The sequence below is a fragment of the Salvelinus fontinalis genome, chromosome 33, assembly GCF_029448725.1.
Source record: "Salvelinus fontinalis isolate EN_2023a chromosome 33, ASM2944872v1, whole genome shotgun sequence".
Classification (NCBI taxonomy): domain Eukaryota; kingdom Metazoa; phylum Chordata; class Actinopteri; order Salmoniformes; family Salmonidae; genus Salvelinus; species Salvelinus fontinalis.
In genome coordinates, this window is record NC_074697.1 from 20,191,660 (window position 1) to 20,197,659 (window position 6,000).

The following is a 6,000-nucleotide window of genomic DNA, read 5'->3' on the forward strand; positions in this document are numbered from 1 at the left end:
AATGCCCCCAATGCAAATCACTGTATGTCAAGAGTGTGCAAAGCTGTCATCAATGCAAAGAGTGGCTACTTTGAAGAATCTCAAATATAAAATATATTTTGATTTGTTAACACTTTTTTGATTACAACTTGATTCCATATGTGTTATTTCATAGTTTTGATGTCTTCACTATTATTCTACAATTGTCACGTTCCTGACCTGTTTTCTGTTAGTTTGTGTATGTGTTAGCTGGTCAGGACGTGAGTTTGGGTGGGCAGTCTATGTTTTCTGTTTCTATGTTGGTTTAAGGGTGACCTGATATGGCTCTCAATTAGAGGCAGGTGGTTTTCATTTCCTCTGATTGAGAGCCATATTAAGGTAGGTGTTTTCACACTGTTTGTTTGTGGGTGGTTGTCTTCCGTGTCTGTATGTTATTTCGTACCACACGGGACTGTTTCGGTGTATATGTAGTCTGTTCCTGTTCTTCGTGTCTATGTAAGTTCTCATGTTTAGGTCAGTCTACGTCGTTTGTTATTTTGTATCATTTCAAGTGTAGTTCGTGTTCGTTTTTCGTCTTGTAAATAAATTTATTATGGCATCATACCTCGCTGCACATTGGTCTTCAGATCCCTCTCTCCTCTCCTCGTCTGAGGAGGAGGAAGAGTTAGAGTTGCGTTACAGAACCACCCACCAAATTACCAGAACCAAGCAGCGGGGAAAAGGGCAGCGAAAGCAACCGCAGAAATCCCAGGATTCATGGACATGGGAGGAGATCTTGAATGGAGAAGGACCCTGGGCACAGGCTGGGGAGTATCGCCGCCCCAAAGCTGAGCTGGAGGAAGCGAGTGCTGAGCGGCGGCGATATGAGGAGGCAGCACGGCAGCGGGACAGGTACGAGAGGCAACCCCATAATTTTTTTGGGGGGGGGGGCTAGAGAGGAGTGTGGCTAAGCCAGGTAGCAGACCTGAGCGCACTCCTCGTGCTTGTTATAAGCAACGCGTCACTGGTCAGGCACCGTGTTATGCGGTTAAGCGCACGGTGTCGCCAGTGCGTGCCCATAGCCTGGTGCGCTATAGGGCAGCCCCCCGAAAGTGTCAAGTGAGTGTGGGCATCCATCCGGGGCGTATTGTGCCTGCTCAGCGCGTCTGGTCTCCGGTACGCAGTTTCGGTCCAGGGTATCCTGCGCCGGCTCTGCGTGCTGTGTCTCCGGGGCGCTGGGAGGGTGCAGTGCGTCCTATGCCTACGCTCCGCTCGTACCGGGCAAATGTGGGAGTGGAGCCTAAGGGAGAAGTGCGCGTAGTAGGCACTAGATCTCCAGTGCTCATCCACAGCCCGGTTCAACCTGTGCCTGCACTCTGGAGGGTACGGGCTGGAGTAGTATGCCAGCCTGGGGGAGTGGTGCCAAGGCTGCGCACCAGAGCTCCAGTGCTCCCCCACAGCCCGGTCCTTCAGGTGCCTTTTAACATCAAGCCTCCTGTAGGTCTCTCCAGCCTGGTGGGTCTTGTGGCAGCCCCACGCACCAGGCTGTCTCTCCGTCTCCTCCCTACAGGTGTGCCCGTCTGCCCAGCGGTGCCTGAACTGCCCGTCTGCCCAGCGGTGCCTGAACTGCCCGTCTGCCCAGCGGTGCCTGAACTGCCCGTCTGCCCAGCGGCGCCTGAACTGCCCGTCTGCCCAGCGGCGCCTGAACTGCCCGTCTGCCCAGCGGCGCCTGAACTGCCCGTCTGCCCAGCGGCGCCTGGACTGCCCGTCTGCCCAATGGCGCCTGAACTGCCCGTCTGCCCAATGGCGCCTGAACTGCCCGTCTGCCATGAGCCTGCAAAGCCGCCCGTCTGCCATGAGCCTGCAAAGCCGCCCGTCTGCCAAGAGCCTACAGAGCCGTCCGCCAGACAGGAGCCGCTAGAGCCGTCCGCCAGACAGGAGCCGCCAGAGCCTTCCGCCAGACCGGATCAGCCAGAGCCTTCCGCCAGACCGGATCAGCCAGAGCCTTCCGCCAGACCGGATCAGCCAGAGCCTTCCGCCAGACTGGATCAGCCAGAGCCTTCCGCCAGACCGGATCAGCCAGAGCCTTCCGCCAGACCGGATCAGCCAGAGCCTTCCGCCAGACCGGATCAGCCAGAGCCTTCCGCCAGACCGGATCAGCCAGAGCCTTCCGCCAGACCGGATCAGTCTTCAGAGCCAGTCAGCCAGGATCCGCCAGCCAGTCCGGTGTTGTCCCTCAGTCCGGAGCTGCCGTCCCTCAGTCCGGGGCGGCCCCTAAATCCAGCGGGACCCATGTCTAGGGTTCCCAGTCCAAGGTCGGTGGCGAGGGTCGCCACCTTGAGGAAGACACAGAAGCGGGGATTTATTATGGTGGGATCGGGACAGCGTCCGGAGCCGGAGCCACCACCGTGGTCAGATGCCCACCCAGACCCTCCCCTAGACTTTTGGTGGTGCGTTCGGAGTACGCACCTTGAGGGGGGGGTTATGTCACGTTCCTGACCTGTTTTCTGTTAGTTTGTGTATGTGTTAGCTGGTCAGGACGTGAGTTTGGGTGGGCAGTCTATGTTTTCTGTTTCTATGTTGGTTTAAGGGTGACCTGATATGGCTCTCAATTAGAGGCAGGTGGTTTTCATTTCCTCTGATTGAGAGCCATATTAAGGTAGGTGTTTTCACACTGTTTGTTTGTGGGTGGTTGTCTTCCGTGTCTGTATGTTATTTCGTACCACACGGGACTGTTTCGGTGTATATGTAGTCTGTTCCTGTTCGTGCGTTCTTCGTGTCTATGTAAGTTCTCATGTTTAGGTCAGTCTACGTCGTTTGTTATTTTGTATCATTTCAAGTGTAGTTCGTGTTCGTTTTTCGTCTTGTAAATAAATTTATTATGGCATCATACCTCGCTGCACATTGGTCTTCAGATCCCTCTCTCCTCTCCTCGTCTGAGGAGGAGGAAGAGTTAGAGTTGCGTTACAACAACGTAGAAAATAGTAGAAATAAAGTAAAAAACCCTGGAATGAGTAGGTGTGCCCAGCCTTTTGACTGGTACTGTGTGACATTTTTCACTAAGTAGTTTGTATCTAGTTATTAACTAAAGTTACATTTAACAAGTAGTTAAGTAAACTATATTTTCCTTAAGAGACACTTTAGTGTAGCTTAACATCTTTCATTGTGAAGTAATTGGTAGCTTGTTAAACTATCTTGTCAGAGTAGCTTCCCCAACACGGAGGATAATGCTCATAACTTATGAACGGCCTGTTTCATAATTCACAGCAATGTCATTGGCGATCAAAGATAGTGACTCTATCATTACTAAATTTCAGTTTAATTTGCTCTGAGATCTTTACAAAGTGGCGCAGCCAAGCCGACAAGGTGGTGCAGAATTTTGCCGTTTCCCGGGACTCTCGGGATAAATATGAATTATTCCTGGTTTCGAAACTTGGTTGATTTTCAGGAAATTTTCATCCATAGTCTGCACCATCCTCTGTAGCGCTTTGTGGTTGAAGATGGTGCACTTGCCATACCAAGCGGTAATGCATCCAGTCAAGATGCTCTCGATGGTGCTTTAAGAGGATCTGAAGGCCCAAGCCAAATCTTTTCAGCCTCCTGAGGGGGAAGAGGCACTATCGTGCTTCACGACTGTGCAGTTGTGTGTGGACCATGTTAAAAACTCAGTAATGTGGATTGTCATGACGTTGGGTTGGGGGTATGTTTATGACAGTCATAAATACCTCTTTCCCCCTTTTTCTCTCTCCCTACTATAACTGATGTGACATAAGGAAACCCATGGGTTGACATAAGGAAACCCATGGGTTAACATGGAGATTCTGGGTAACATCAGAAGTTGGGGGAAATTAACTATATTCTGGTAATCCGACCAACTGAACATATGCGGTGGTACTTAAGGTATATTATGTCAGTTCGGTTGCCCTCTGACACATTCTCATCAATGATAGAATGACAAACTTTACTGTGGAAAGTCTAAACATCAGAGGTATCGGATTCACATGGAATTGTTGTTTAATTCAAATGTTTGAATATGAAATTATTTGTGAAGAGATGAAATTTAATTTTAGCTTCCAAATGAGAGATGTGTTTTCATAAGTTTGGGCTTCTGCTCAACTAGGGGCCCGCCCCTGTGAAGAGACATGGGTAATAGACTTTTCAGACACACCCCTCTCCCTCCACTATAAAAGCCATTGACAAGAATATAACTTTCTGGTCCGGGCACACCAGGATGACGATCCGGTGTCAGAATGATTCAGATAATAACTACAGAACTAAGCCAACAGCAGCATGGACTTTGATTGTGAATGGTATGAACTTTGAACTCGTATTCACTACAGAAGTGATATCTCCTAGACGTTGAGTTAGCAACAGTTGCTACAAACGCAGGTTAGGAAGGACAGTCCGAGTATCCCGTCTACTACACACAACGTTACTCCAACGTATCCAGTGACTACCAGAGACATTCTTCAAAGGACAGAGGACTCGGGTTGGCGACACGGTCCATCTACCACCAACCCACTGAAGCGCCGCTCAGAGTAAATATTTATTGCATTTTCCTTTTCAAATGGGTGGTAATTTAGAATGCATAAGATACTGTATTTACGATAACACAGCTTCACCTATGTTCCAGTCTCCCGCTCATTCACTAAAATCCCGCCCCTTTTCTTTGTGTAACAAGCTGTCATATCTATTCCGCCCGCTAGGGACGTTTTTCTGTATGACGGCACTTTGTAATCAAGTTATGAATTAATTGTATATGTGTGATTCTGTGTGATTAGTTAGGTATTTAGTAAATAAATAATTAAACCCAATTTTGTGTTGCTGATTCAACTTGTTAGCCAGGATTCTTGCAGATAATCAAGGATTTACAACTTTCAGATGAGACTGAATAAAATGACGATTAATGTGACTGGTATGGATGTAAAATCTTACTAAATCTTTAAGAGTTTATTCGAAAGTTAACAGCTCTATAAATATTATTTTGTGGTGTCCCTGTCTAGTTAATTAACATTTACATGATTAGTTCAATCAGGTAATATTAATTACGGAGAAATTATTTTATAGAATAGCTTGTCATAGCAATTAATCTGGTATAGTCAAAGACACGACAGGATGCAAAGGAACTTTAAGCTCTCGACCCGCTTTACTACAGCCCAGTGGATGATGGTGTTGATGTGTGTAGGGACCAGCCTTTCAAAACACTTCATAATTACAGATGTGAGTGCTACAGGGCGATAGACATTTAGGCAAGTTACCTCGGAGCTCTTGGGAACAGGGACATTTGTGGTCAGTTTGAAACATGTTGAGATTACAGATTGGGACAAAGATAGATTCAAAATGTCTGTGAAGACACTTGCCAGCTAGTCTGCACATGCTTTGAAATCGCACCCAGGTATTCCATCTGGCCTGGCAGCCTTGCGCATGTTAACCTCGTTAAAGGTTTTACTCACATCGGTCACAGAGAGTGAGCTCACACAGTCATCTGGATCAACAGGGGATTTCACTCAAGACTTAGTGTTGTAGTCCTCTTAGCAAGCATGAAAAGCATTTAGCTCGTTAGGGAATTCTGCATCACTAGGCATCTCATGGCTGGGTTTCCCTTTGTAGTCCGTTATCGTCTGCCACATGCGACGAGTGTCGGAGCTGGTGAAATAGGATTCCACCGTCCTCCTATATTGTCCTTTGCATGTTTGATGTCTCGTTAGAGGTCGTGGCAGGCTTTCTTGTATGTGTCTATGTCCGTGCCCCGTTTGTTGTAAGTGGTAGCTCTAGTCCAGCGTGGATATTGTCTGTAATCCATGGTTTTGGTTTGGACACTTTCACTGTGGCGACGACGTTGTCTATGCACTCATTGATGAAGCCTGTGACTGATATTGTAAACTCCTCAATACTATTGGATGAATCTCGGAACATATCCCAGTCTGTCCTAGCAAAACAGTAGCCTTGCGTCTGCTACATCCAACCACTACCTGTTTGAGCTTTTTTTGTAAACAGGAAGCAGGTGAGTAGAGTCATGGTCAGATTTGCTGAAGGGAGGAC